Genomic DNA, 14,397 nt, shown 5'->3' on the forward strand with positions numbered 1-14,397 from the left:
CTACAAAATGCTTCCTGCATCTAAATCTCAATGGCTCCGCGTCGAAGAGAAGCCATGGAAGAGTGACAATGCAATGCAAAGCTTTCTACACAGCAGAGCTTGCCTTGAAGGGAAGAAAGAATGAGCCTGTGAGCTGCCACCATCTAGCTCCCCCAACTGCCATCTCATGGGCTTATCAGAGTAACCATTAATCCATAACCTTCATCAACGATATTTAAATAGAATTCTAGTTTTGTTTACCAAATGCCTCATCATTACTTTGATGTTCTGGATGAGGGATAGCAGCTTTTCCCTTCACATTATTAAAAATCCTTGCTCGGAAATGCTACCAAATATAGTTAATAGCAGACCTCTCAAGTGTTACTGACAGGAAGTGTCTAAATTTTAAAGCACCCAGATATGGTAAAATTTATTGAGGAAGGATGCCACAGCAGAGAAGAAACAGCCACAATGTCTTATAAACAAGCAAATGAGGGCAGCCTCGATAAAATAGCAAGGCTAAACATACCAGTTTCTTATTTATACCTTAAGAAAGCTTTAATTCTTAAATCTCAGCACTGTAGAAGACTGGCAAAGCATGAGGAAGGCATAAAAAGGCCCCTAAACCTCCCCATTTTCTGCTTCTTGTTTCAGGATGTTAATTCTCTTTCATGTCGAAATTTACAGGACTCCTTTGAAGTCTTGGTTATTTCAAGAATGCTATCTACCCTCTTTTCCAATTATGTTTTAAATTCATTAAGTCAATTGGAAATTTGGGTTTTCAAGCCTGTTTTGATAGTGAATGCAAGAGACACAGAGTGCTGAAAGATCAATGGCATCATCTATTCTTCGGCTGACATTCTCAAGGACCATTGATTTCCACATGTGTGGAAGGGTTCATTGAAGATACATACGTGGTCACTAACAGTGGAATGACCAAGTTCCTAACCTCTCTCAGCCCTCTCTGGGTGTGTGACTTGGTGAATGCCAGTGGCATGCAGTGAAATTTTTTGTAGGGGAACAGTTACATGCAGAGGTTGTGTGGGCAATGCGGGGAAGATGAATGTCGCACACATGAGCATTGTGCCTCCCTCCCTAAGCTGGACAGAAGCTTCCTGGGCTTTGGAAGGGAGGTGTGGGAATGTTGAAGAAAGTAGGAGAGGCTATATTAATTAAATATTATCCTTCCACACTCACATTAGTGAGCAAGTAGCAGAGCACATTCCCTTGCACTCTGCTGGAAGCAAGTTGATGGATTCATTAGAATTATTTAAGTTAAGCAATCCACTCTGGCTTTTCCTGGTAAAATTCCCCTTTACTTCCCTCTTAAAAAAATAATACCAATAACAACAACAACAACAACAACAACAACACGACAGTCTTCTTTAAAAGTAATGGTAAAGTTACTTCAGTTCACAGTAGTATCCTGAAGGCAGGCTTTATCTTGTGGTTACAGTTACATTTATAGAGAAAAGAAGTCTGAGATAGGCCTCAGACTTTCTACTTTGTAGCTTCCATCCTCTGTAAGGATGAGCCTTGTGGAAGATGGCAAAAGAGCCAAAAAAGTCCAAAAGAGGAAGATGGCTGTGTGACCGGTCCTTTTTTCGGGTCTGCTAGGGTCACGCCCATCTACCTGGTCACACACAGGGGGAGGATGCTCCAGAGCAGGTATGACAGGAAGTCCTCCCTGTCTGGAGCAACATTCCCCTGTGTGTCCACTCTAGGCAACAGGAAATGTTGCATTTGACTGCTACAGTGATGATACACCCACAGGAGGCACCAGGGGAACATTTAGGGGACTAGCCTAGTCCCCCTAGTCCACACCGCTGGTGAATGCAGCTACAAATTGGTGGTTCACATGAACCCCATTGCATGTAAGAGAGCTGTGGGACCAGACTAGCTCCATTTCTACTCTTGATGTGCCCAGTGACCACAACCATGCAAGTGCATACACTGTCATATGATCCCCAAAGATATTCTTAGGATCAACATCCACTGGTGGAGGAAGAGGGGGATGGGGGAGCACACCGCTCCCAGCACCACATTCCCGGCGGGGTGCCATTGCGGCTGCCCCCCCTTGCGCTGGGCACCATGCCCCCACAGGTGGTGTGCCACACCCCTGGGATGTGTGCCAGCCACACCCCCACCTGCTCTCTGCCCCCGGTGCCGGAGCATGAAGCTCCGCCACTGTCAACATCATCACATTGTGTCATTCTTCGAGGCCTTCTTGTACAAATAGATAGCTGCCTCCATGGGCCCGGAGATGGCAGTCATCTTTCCCCCAAAGAATGGCCCTGGGGCACTCTCTGGTTGCTCAGTCCAGCAGGTGTGTGAGGCCTAGCAGTCCCTGCCAAATCTGAATCCTTGCACAAAGCATTTCAGCTGATTTTTTCACCCAGCATACCAAATATCCAGCCATGAGCCACACAGTTAGAAAGCCTCTGCCTCCCAGTCTCGTTTTCAGTCTCTGGAAACTTGTTTTCTTTTCTCAGGCTAAGCAGGAAGAAACTATTATGGCTATGCAAGGACCTGGCACTGTTGATTGTGCAGCTGACGCACAATACCGAAGGATGTTTGGGGACCTGGCACATCTGCTCCTTGCCTAAAATTTACAAGCCAATGAAATCTGTGAGAATGCTATATGGAATTGGGAGTGGATCCAATTCCTCTGATATAAGGTCATTATGCAGAGCAAAATTAGATGGCTGTAGAGAGCGGCTGATGTCCCTAGAACACCCATAAGTTTTTATTTTTAATACTGGGCAAGCCAGAGGAAATCCCCATCCCATTTATCCTCTAGACTGTATGTTGGGAGTGGGGGATAATAATAAAACACCCAAGCCAAGCACACAGATTGGCTTGCAGATCTAGGCTGTGGGTGGCAACGTGCAATTTCCTCCTGGATTTGAAGTTGTTTCTTTGTGTTCTTGCTCAGTGTCTCCCTAGACACATGGGCGGTCCTGCCCTGGTGTTGAGCTTCATAGCGGTACAGCTGATAATGAATGCAAGGAGCTCCTGCTAGAAGTGGGCAGTGCTCTTCCTTGAGCATTTGCTTCCAAATAGCTACGTCTCCAAAGTTGCTTGTCTCAGTCAGTCTCTTGCTATGGGACAAGTGAACTTCAGTAGGCATTGCTTTAGACCAGTGTTTCCCAACCTTGGGTCTCCAGTTGTTTTTGAACTACAACTCCCATCATCCCTAGCTAGCAAGCCCAGTGGTCAGGGATGATGGGAATTGTAGTCCGAGACCCATGGTTGGGAAACATTGCTTGAGACTGCAAGGATTACTGACCAAAGGCCATCATTTTGGGTGCCTTGAGGCAAATGGGCACAGCTGCCCTGAAACATGACAGTCTCCTTCCAAGGAACATTCTCCTTCCCAGTGGCCGTTCTACCTCCTTCAGACAGACAGCATCACAATCACAATGGCCATCTCTTACCTTCATGAGGTCACTATGGCCTTTGGTCACCCGAAGGAGGTCTCTCCTTCAGCCAGGCCACATCAGAAAGAAGCCATTTGGGCATTACTTATACAGTGGTACCTCGGGTTACAGACGCTTCAGGTTACAGGCACTTCAGGTTACAGACTCCGCTAAAATAAATTTTATTTATTTTATTTTGTTTCTGCTAACCCAGAAATAGTACCTCGGGTTAAGAACTTTGCTCCAGGATGACAACAGAAATCGTGCGGCGGCGCCGCCACGGCAGCAGAAGGCCCCATTAGCTAAAGTGATACCTCAGGTTAAGAACGGACCTCCAGAACGAATTAAGTTCTTAACCCGAGGTACCACTGTATAAAATCACCACCACCACCACCTGTGGCATGAGATCACAGCAGTTAGTTTCCCACCTTCAAGGGTTGCAATGGTCAGCCCCTCCTTTAGGCAAGAGCTTCAGCATGAGGTCACAATGGCCAGTCTCTCTCCCTCAAGCAGCCATGCTCCTTCAGGCAAGCAACATTCCCATGGCAGCATGGGGTCACAATGGCCAGTCTTTCTCTTTGAGCATCAGTACAAGGTCACAATGACTAGTCCTTCTCTTTGGTGCTGGCAGCATCAACATTAGCCCACAATGGCCAGTATCTTTCTCTCTCTGAAATGAGCAGCAGAAGCATGCTGGGACACAGCCTTCTCTCTCTATCCTAGTTTCAAGCTTCAGAGAATTGGATCTCTCCCCCGGTGGCAGTAATGAAGCAGATCAAATGGAAGGAGCGTTCTTACTGGATAAGTAATCACAGCGAGAGAGAAATGAAAGCATAGCACGCTAAAATATGGCGTTGCTCCCAGTAAAGGTTTACCCCTTTCATCCCCATTAATCTATGTCACTCCTACGTCGGGTAATCTGAGCTTGTTGCCATTGCGGTTTCTGTTCCATCACTTTCCAAGCCCATCTAGTCTTAGGCAGCGGGGGGGGGGGGGGCTTCAGGGATGCTATCCAAAGACACTGAATCAGCCAGCTGTCTCTCTCCTGGTGTATGCTCTTCTAGCTGCTCCTCATCCAGTATTTCCCAGCTTTTCTCCTCTAGACTTTGAAGCTGTCCCAGAAACTCCAGCAGTTGCAGAATGTTGCAGTGAGGCTCCTCACGGGGTCTCTGCCATGGGAGCATATTCACCCAGTGCTTTTCAAGCTGCACTGGCTCCCGGTGGAGTACAGGGTCAGATTTAAGGTGCTGGTTTTGACCTTTAAAGCCCTTCATGGCCTAGGACCCTTGTACCTACAGGACCGCCTCTCCCGGTATGCCCCACAGAGAGCCTCAAGGTCCATAAATAGCAACACCCTAGTGGTCCCGGGCCCTAAGGAAGGTTGATTAGCTTCAACCAGAGCCAGGGCCTTTTCAACTCTGGCTCCGGCCTGGTGGAACGCTCTGCCTCATGAGACCAGGGCCCTGCAGGATCTGATTTCTTTCCGCAGGGCCTGTAAGTTGTTCCATCTGGCCTTTGGCTTGGAGCCAATTTGATTCCCTCCCCCTCTATCTTTTTTCTTTTCCTTTCTCCTCCTGCGATGAGGCTACATTTTAATATTTTAATGTTTCAATATTTTAATGTATTTTAATTTTGATTTTAAGTTGTATTCATTCAACTTGTTTTTATTATTGCTTGCTAGCCGCCCTGAGCCCGGCCTTGGCTGGGGAGGGCGGGGTATAAATAAAAATTATTATTATTATTATTATTATTATTATTATTATTATTATTATTAGACTTTGCCCTTCTGCAAGCCACTGTTCTAAATCAATACTGTCCTCCTGCCCTTGGGAAGCTTCAGAAAAGAGGGGAGCTCTCCCACCATTCCTAATTAGTCAAGTCCCTGACATCGAGGCAGGCAGAAGGAGGATCATGTGTACATCAGCAGTGTACATCAGCACTTCCTCATAGAGGTAAGTATATGTGTGCACAAAAGAAATCTCTCTTGCTCCCTTTCTCTCTCTCATTGAGGTGGGCAGCAACACTGTGTGGGCACGTTGATCCCTGTTGTTTGGTGACCCATCCAGAGAACTCATTTAATTGGGAAGAGCAGTGGTCTAATAGACAGATAGTTGTGGCCAAAAAAGCAGCAGCTGAAGACAGGGCAGAGTTGGCTTCTAAGCAACCCCAATGCTATAAGTTCCCCAGGAAACTCTGGCACCAAAATAAGTTGATAGAAGCGAGGCTGGCACATGGATGTTGGCAACACCTCAGCTATATCAGGGCAACGAATTGCAGAGTCGGCCAGATCTGAGCACAGTTAGAGAGTCAAAGCAGTAGACTGCAAGTGAGCAGACGTAGACAGTGGCATGACACCCCAGGTCAAAGGGAGTCCTCATTTTCAGTGCCTGCCTCCTGGGTGGAAGATGTGAGGCAGGGAACAGCAGCAAGCTATAGGTGGATCAGTAGCTTGTTTGCCCAACAAGCTACCTCTTATTGAGAGACTTGAGAGGAGATGGTAGGGGTGGGAGATAAATCTTGGGCGCTGGGAGAGTCTGGCCTCTGAACACTGGGTGGGATGGGGATAAACCTCTTGGAATGGGATCTCCTGGAACACCTCCTACCTCATTTAGCATTTAAATGAATAGGTAAGAAAGGACACAGATAATTTAAGCATCTGACCTGCTGTTGTTGTTGTTGTTTAGTCGTTTAGTTGTGTCTGACTCTTCGTGACCCCATGGACCAGAGCATGCCAGGTACTCCTGTCTTTCACTGCCTCCCACAGTTTGGTCAAACTCATGCTGGTAGCTTCGAGAACACTGCCCAACCATCTTGTCCTCTGTCGTCCCCTTCTCCTTGTGCAGGGTCTTTTCCAGGGAGTCTTCTCTTCTCATGAGGCGGCCAAAGTATTGGAGTCTCAGCTTCAGGATCTGTCCTTCCAGTGAGCACTCAGGGCTGATTTCCTTCAGAATGGATAGGTTTGATCTTCTTGCAGTCCACGGGACTCTCAAGAGTCTCCTCCAGCACCATAATTCAAAAGCATCAATTCTTCGGTGATCAGCCTTCTTTATGGTCCAGCTCTCACTTCCATACATAACTACTGGGAAATTAGGAGCCAGTAAAAGGGAGGTGTTGCTCAGGTGGAAGATTAGATCAGAGTTTTCCAAACTGTATGTCACGACACGTTGGTGTGTCGGCTGCAGTGTGTAGGTGTGTCGCACAAACGCTCCCTGTGCTCTTCCTGGGGCTGGAAGGGTTAGTTTAACCCCCGGTTCCCTAGTAAAATTGAATTGCTGTGTCACAAAATGATGCAGAACTGAATTACTGTGTTGTGAAATGATGCATGTCCAAAAAAGTGTGTCATCAACTTGAAAAGTTTGGAAAGCTCTGGATTAGATTGTCATTACATGTCATATAGCTTTAATCAGATCCTTTGAGTCAATGCACTTCTGATCTTAATTCCATTTACATGCTTATTCCAGGGTGTAGGGGGGAGATCTCTTTCCATAGTAGATGGTAATATGGACGTAGAAACAGAGTGTGAAAAAACGGATGCCTCTGATTTTTAACCTTTCTTCCCTGCATGTATTTCACAGAGGTAAGAAGTAATTTAATCTAAAATTATTGTGACTACAAATTGGGTGTTGCAGAAAAATTTTCTCACTTGAATTACCCATCTACGGCACAGAGGGGATTCTCTGGCTTTCCTGATGTTGTTGTAGTCCACTTCCAGAAACCCCAACCATCAACAAATGGAGAGCCACATGTTCCTCACACTTGCTCTAGGACTTGCTCATCTGGCTAAGTAGCAATGGGCACAACCCACATGAGAGAAGTGTTTTGAAGTCTCACAGAGCAGTTTGATAGGAGAGTTAAGCACATGTTGGAAAATTTCTCATTGCATTCAACAGGACTGAAAACTGCATAACCCTGGCTGGATCATGCCAAATGCATGTCATATTTTTAAATGATTAGCTAAATTAAAATCTTTATGCCAATGAAAATTCATCTGCCGAGGTCAAATGTGGCACAATGGGGAAATTAGCAGATTTCTCTTGAGGAAGCTAAAATATTGACCATGGCTAACCAATTCATATTGAAAAGGATATCCCATTATAGTTAAAGAGTGCAGGCTAGAGATCAGTTAGGAACCTGTAACTTAATATTACATTAACTCTTTATGGGCAAAAAACCCATAGTTAACAGACCTTCCTCTGTGATACACACTTTGCCTGATTATATTAATAATGGGGGGGGGTGTCAATAAAACAATTTATTGCCATTTAGAGTTAAGACAGGCTCCACTTTCAGTGTGATGGCTATCACCCACAATAGAAAATTAAGAGAAATAAAAAAGATATGGTATTGCGTCAAGCAGATCCTACTTTTTCAACTCAGTTTCCACACCGGGTTTATTTGAGTCCTGTTCACCTGCTTCTTGTTTGCAGGGTAATTGCATGTGGACTTGGGCGCAGGCCTTTGCTTTTTAGAGCCATTTCTGATATCACATCTGTTTCATGGGAGAACTGTGCTTTATGCATGATGGTCCGTAATAGAGCGCTCCTGCTTGCATGCTGGGGCTCCATGCAAACAGGACACTGATAAGTTCAGGGATGCTGATTGTGCAGAGCTCTCAAAAAGGGAGCAGGAGCTCATCCTCTGAGTTTTGAGCAGGTGGCACTGTGCTCTCAACCACTGAGCCTCTTGGGCTTGCCAATCGGAAGGCTGACAGTTCGAATCTGTGCAACAAGGTAAGCTCCCATTGGTATGTCCCAGGTACTGCCAGCCTAGCAGTTCAAAAGCACACCAGTGCAAGTAGATAAATAAGTACAGCTGAGGCGGGAAGGTAAACAGCATTTCCGTGCACTCTGGTTTCCTTCACAGTGTTCCATTGCACCAGAAGTGGTTTATTCATGCTGGCCACATGACCTGGAAAGCTGTAAGTGGACAAATGCCCGGCCCCCTTGGCCTGAAAGCGAGATGAGCGCTGCAACCCCATAGTCACCTTTGACTGGACTTAACTGTACAGGGGTCCTCTACCTTTTACCTTTACCTTACATAGTGTGTGATAGTTCAAGAAAGCAGATGCAAAGTTGCAGTGGGTGGGGCTAAAATTCTGGCCCTCATTTCAAGTCAGCATTAGCTCTGCTGTACACACAATGAATGCCTGAATAAGCCCACTGCCTTTGGGTGCTGAGCAAATTGGAATATTTAATGATAAATGCTCATTTTTAGAGATGGTGGGAGTATTCACAGCTAGGCACGTAGATAAATAATAAAATAGAGTGCATTTGGCAGCGATGGGTTATGTTTTCATCGTAACAAATGATTATTAGACTCAGCACAGCATCAGTAAGCACAGTGTGGTGGATATTGATTTTAACAAAAAGGGAAGGTTGCACCTTTTCTGCAACTGACGTTTGTAAGCAAAGCTATGATATCATTCAGGAGCACTGTGATTTGGTACAACAGATCTAGAATACTGTCTAGTGAAGACATAAAGCTTAGAAATGGGTATATGTCCTGTGTGATGGACTGTCATTTCTTCTCTCACCATGCTCCCGTATTTAAGTGGTTCCAACTTCAAACAAAATAAACCAAAGCAACTGATGGTCCAAGGGACCATGTCAAAATTACTATTGTGTAGTTAAAGCAAATTCCTAAATGCTTGCAAGAAGTCTATCTATCTATATCTCTCTCTCTCTCTCTATCTATCTATCATCTATCTATCTATCTATCATCTATCTATCTATCTATCTATCATCTATCTATCTCATTATAAAACAGTTGATCAAACAGTTATCGTTGAGGAGTTTCTACAGCACTCCACAGAGGAAATCCAGAAATAATGTACGTTGCACTTTTCTCTCTTTCTAGTACCTGTTGGTGATGATGATAGCTGAACACAAGGGGATGGGCTGTGTCATAGTGACACTCTATTAATGGTGGCCACTGAGAACAATTACGCGGGAAGTGATAACAGCAATGTTTCTACACAGACTCCTATCCTTATTAAAGGAATAATTGCTATTTAATGAGCTCCTATTTTCACTAATGGCAGGAGATTAAAGCTGCTAGCCACCAGGTGAATACTAATGGAAATTCCTTAAGCAAATTAGATTATCGTTGCTTTAATTTTAATATGTGGCCGAACACACCGTTTGTTCTTGTCTCCGTCGAGCTAAGCACAAAGCACTTGCTCTCGCTTTGTACATTCCTTGGCTAGACTTGACTTGGGAAGGGAAATAATATTACAGTCATGACCAAATTTTGCCTAAAGCTCAATTCTGAGGACCTGCTCCTTGAGCAACACACTGCAGGAATTTCGGGGGAAGTTAAGAGAACTGCAGTAAGTTTATCTTAATTGCTCAGGGACGATCCATTTGTATAGTTACACAGTATTTAGCAGTTAGATAGTGCTTGCAAATGTGTGCAGAGCATGCTATTTTGTGATCCTTATTTATTTATTGAGTAGACACAAACCTTGCTTTCAGGAAAGCTACACAAAATGGCTTAAAACACTTAAAATCAAAACAAGAATTCAACGTATAACAATAAAACATTCATTCAAATAAACATAACCCTCAACGGCCATCAAGAAAATAGGTCTTCAACTCTTGATATCCCTCTTGACAGGGGCGAGGCCTGCGGAATCTCAAAAAGAAATAAGTTTCACAATTGTGGTGCCACTGAGAAGACCCTTAGCAGTGCTTGCTAACCTGGGCCTCAGCTACATTAGTAAAAAGAAAACATTATAAATGTGTTACAACCTTGTGACACCAGAGGGCGCTGTAGAGCTGAAATTAGAATTCTATGAAATTTTCCATTGTGAGCTTTAGAATGGCTCTTTTCTAGAGCATTTTCAGTGTTCTTTTAATAGCAGTGTAGATGCAGCCCTGGTCATCTGCCCCGGTGGATACTTAAGCAAAAGCTCTGACACAGATCTTGGGACATGGGTAGGATGGTATGGGTGCAGACAATCCTTATAGCAGCCAGGTACCAAACCTTTCAAAGGTCTAAAGGCTATAACTAGAACTTTGAATGAGGGACGCAGGTGGGGCTGTGGGTTAAACCACAGAGCCTAGGACTTGCCGATCAGAAGGTCGGCGGTTCGAATCCCTGCGACGGAGTGAGCTCCCGTTGTTCGGTCCCTGCTCCTGCCAACCTAGCAGTTCGAAAGCACAAAGTGCAAGTAGATAAATAGGTATTACTCCAGCGGGAAGGTAAACGGCGTTTCTGTGTGCTGCTCTGGTTCGCCAGAAGCGGCTTAGTCATGCTGGCCACATGACCTGGAAGCTGTCTGCGGACAAATGCCAGCTCCCTCGGCCAATAAAGCGAGATGAGTGCCGCAACCCCAGAGTCAGTCACGACTGGACCTAATGGTCAGGGGTCCTTTACTTAGAACTTTGAATGGGGCCAGGAAATGCAATGGCAGTCGGGCAACTGATGTGATATGCTCCAATCACCTGATGCCAGCCCAAAGCCGAGTGCCTCCTTACCTACCTTTGGGAAGGCAGGGTGAGGGTGAGGGAGGCACCAAATTTTGGTCTTGCCCAGGTGCCATAGTACCCAAGTCCATCCCTGCCTCTGCTCATTCACCCATTCTGCTATGTTGCTCCTCTCCTTCAATCCTGCCGGTCTTGAGTGCTTCCCTCACCCTGGAAGAGGTGCAGTCCATCACCAGCATAACAATGGACTAGTACAAATATAGTATATTATTCTCATAAATCCTGCCAAGAAATTACTGTCTGCTTTCAAACAGTAGGAACTCTCCCCGCCTCTCTTAGTCATCTTTCCATAGTGCCCTTTGGCCTTCCAAAACGACAAGCTCTAATCCAGCTTATCTTCTAAAATGAGAGTGGAGATTTCGGAAACACACATTTGCATGGTTCGAATCCAGACAGCCATCTTGCACATTTGGATCCCAAACTTTTTTGCTTGGAATTTCAGCGAGCAAAACAACAACAGCCCCAAAACAAAACTTTACCAGAGCTGTTGAATCTGCCTTTCATTTCCCATAGGTGATGGGGGGAAAAGTTGACACCACAGGTAGTAACTGGCAATTCAGATTAAGATGCCTCATTTAAAGAAATTGCTCCTTGGATGAATGGGTACCTTGCAGGGAGAGAAAAATAAAATTCAAGGACCATTAAGTTGGCATATGTTTGACCTGAAACAGCAGCTCTCTGGGAACCACTGTAGGAGCTGGCATTAAGAAGTCTACTTTGGAAAGACTTCAGGGTAAAATAGTTTTCCTCTGCCAAGGATGATCTTGGCCTTAAAAATACATTACACCCATTGCTTAATTAGTGTGAAGATGTGATTGCTGGGTTGTGTTGTTTCTGCTGTTTTTAATTGCTGGCAGGAAGGTGGGGGAAAGAGCTTCTATGGTCAAGCGAATAAAACAGGGAACATATTGCGGGAACATTTTCATTTATTGTAACAAATGCTGCTTATTGAAAGTTAAGCTGAAGACCCACATGCAACATTCAGTTAAAAATTCTGCATGGTGCATCGGCACGCTCCAAGTTTCCCCACACCCATGCCACTTGATTGACTGGCTGTGCTGGTCCCGGGGGCTAACCAAGAGGTGAGGTCCGAGTCCAGTCCGAGGTCGAGGGTGCAGTATGGAGGCAGTCCGTCAAAGCTGAAGCTGGGTCCAAGGCAGGGAGTCGGGTGAGGTCAGGAGCTTGGGCAGAAAAGCAGGACAGGGTCAGGCAGGAACAGGTTAGCAACAATGTTGCTCCTGCAACTTGGGACTGGGCTGGCTGGCTTTTATCTGCCCTGAGACATAGGGCGGCCCCGGTCCACAGGTGACTTGCCTCTCCTGGCCTGGAGGCGAGCGTTCCTCCTGCGGGAACTTAGTTCCCTCCGCCTCTCTGCCCTGAGCCTCTGCAGATCAGGAGAGACTGGAGGGTTACCGGACCCAGAGGCAACCTCAGCTTACTCTGACGGGGCTGAGGGTGGAGCACCTGCAGGCAATGGGTCCTCCATCCCCTCAGGAGCCAGAGCAGACTCAGCTGGTGCCTGCACCTGAGGATCCAGCACAGGTGAGGACCCTTCAGGCTCATGCCCCAGCCCTGGCTCAGCTGGTTCTGGAGGTGGGGACTCCTGTGCAGGCTGGGATTCCTCAGGTTCAGCCTCTGAATCCGATTCACAGGTCATCACACTGCCACTTAGAGGATGCAGGGAAACTTGCCAGCACAATGTGATCCAGTCATGTGCCTACTTTAACTAAATATTGTGCAGGGCTTGATTGCACATCACTTTGGGCGGCCTTGGGCAAGAAAAAGTGACAAACAAATTTAACAAATGATGATGTCATTTCTAGGACTGTTTATCTAGTCCAGACAAATCCTGGATCCTGAACCAAACTGGGCCAATTTGGGCTGATCCTGGATTTTGTCTGGACAGAGTTGAGGAGACCATGGTTCGGTCAAAGGTGAAGGGGTGAGGGGAAGAGAAGGAGACCATGCAGGTAAGAGTCTCTGCCTGTGTGCCTCCTCCCCTCCTCCTTGGTATCAATTACCGGTAATTCAGGTTTAAAACCATGCAGTGTGTGTGTGTGTGTGTGTGTGTTTAGAAGAAGACACAAGAGGAAAGAGTCTCTTGCATATTCAACAAATACCACCTATTCAAATTGCGTTTAAACTCCTAATTAAACATTAGAAATGGGCAAGGCCCACAATTCTGTTTTGAGATTGAGTTGGCTTACGGCCTCACCAGGACCACTGAACCAAAATTGTGATGCCTTGCACCACCATAGTGGTTTAGACCTAAGAGTTCTTCCGGTCCAGATTTCTAGACTTGAGTGTCTCTCAGGGACCGTGCTGAGGAGGGCTGCACTGAGGAAGAATGGTGGGAGCCACCCCCCTCACCCTGTTCCTGAATCTTCCCAGGAACAGGAGGACAGTATAGATTTGGAACAGTGGTTTGCAGAGGGGCATTGTTCAGGAGGCAAAAGCTGGGAAATACTGGATGGGGAACAGCTAGCAGATGAAACACTAGAAGAGAGAGAGTTAACAGATTCACAGACTCTGGATAGCATCCACCCCCCCTTCTCCAAAGTCACGGAGAGCTCAGAAAGTGTCAGAACAGAAAGCACAGAGGGTGCAAGGTCAGATTACAAGACGTAGGAGTGACGTAGATTAATAAGAATGGAGGGGGGAGTGTCCCTTAATTGGGAACACCACCATTTCTAGGAAATGTGTTCTCTCGCTGTGGTTATTAAAGATTCTAACTGGTAAGGTGTTCCTTTCATTTTATCTCTTATCTACTGCCATGGGGGGAAGGAGCCGATTCCCCAAAGCCTGACAATGGCTGAAATACTACACCAGCTTTAGACCATTTGGGCCCTGGCTTATGGCCTCTTCTCCATACTTCTCGGTGAGCCCCAGTCACAAATGCTCAATTGGATGCTGATGCTGCTCAATCCTCCTGCTTCTGATTTGGCCCAGTAGCCTCCCAATCTGTTCCCAATCTGTTGCTATTGCTGCATTCAGGGTTGGCTCCTTGGTTTTGCAGGCTGGTTAGCATATAGTGGCACTCCCGAGGCAAATTCCCCCTACTTCAATAGCACCGTGTTATACAAGTGACCATAAGAGTTGGTAGAGCTTTCACATAAGGAATGTACCGGTCTTTGATTCATGTAAGTGACATTTGCTGGCAGGAGGAAGAATGTCCACTCCTTCGTGGCTCCAGCTTAAGCAGGGAGAAGTACTAAAAAATACATACAGGGCATGTGGGGGAAATTTCTCAACGGGACTTTAATTATTTCAGTGAATATAATGTCTGCAATAAATTGGAAATCAATCTAACGGCAAGCAGAAAGTTATGTATGGAGGGGAGAATAAGTATGCTCATATTCAAAAAGGGAACCCTCCACATCCCCATAGCCCTTTCAGTCTGGAAATCTATAGGGATATTTCAGTCCTGGCAGATACTCTAGCGCAGTGTTTCCCAACCTTTCTTTGGCCACGCCCCACCTAAGCATGTCTAAAATCCTGATGCCGCTCCCCCC

At 45.9% G+C, this 14,397-nt stretch overlaps 1 long non-coding RNA gene across 1 annotated transcript; it reads left to right on the forward strand.

The window, feature by feature from the left end:
• The first annotated feature begins 5,176 nt into the window (after nt 1–5,176).
• Nucleotides 5,177–9,412, forward strand: LOC309370550. Its single transcript, XR_014168614.1, has 3 exons — nt 5,177–5,350; nt 6,860–6,975; nt 9,255–9,412. It is a non-coding gene; the product is annotated as an uncharacterized lncRNA (long non-coding RNA).
• Nucleotides 9,413–14,397: the final 4,985 nt, after the last annotated feature.

The sequence above is a fragment of the Podarcis melisellensis genome (assembly GCF_964234715.1).
Source record: "Podarcis melisellensis genome assembly, chromosome: 5".
Lineage (NCBI taxonomy): Eukaryota > Metazoa > Chordata > Lepidosauria > Squamata > Lacertidae > Podarcis > Podarcis melisellensis.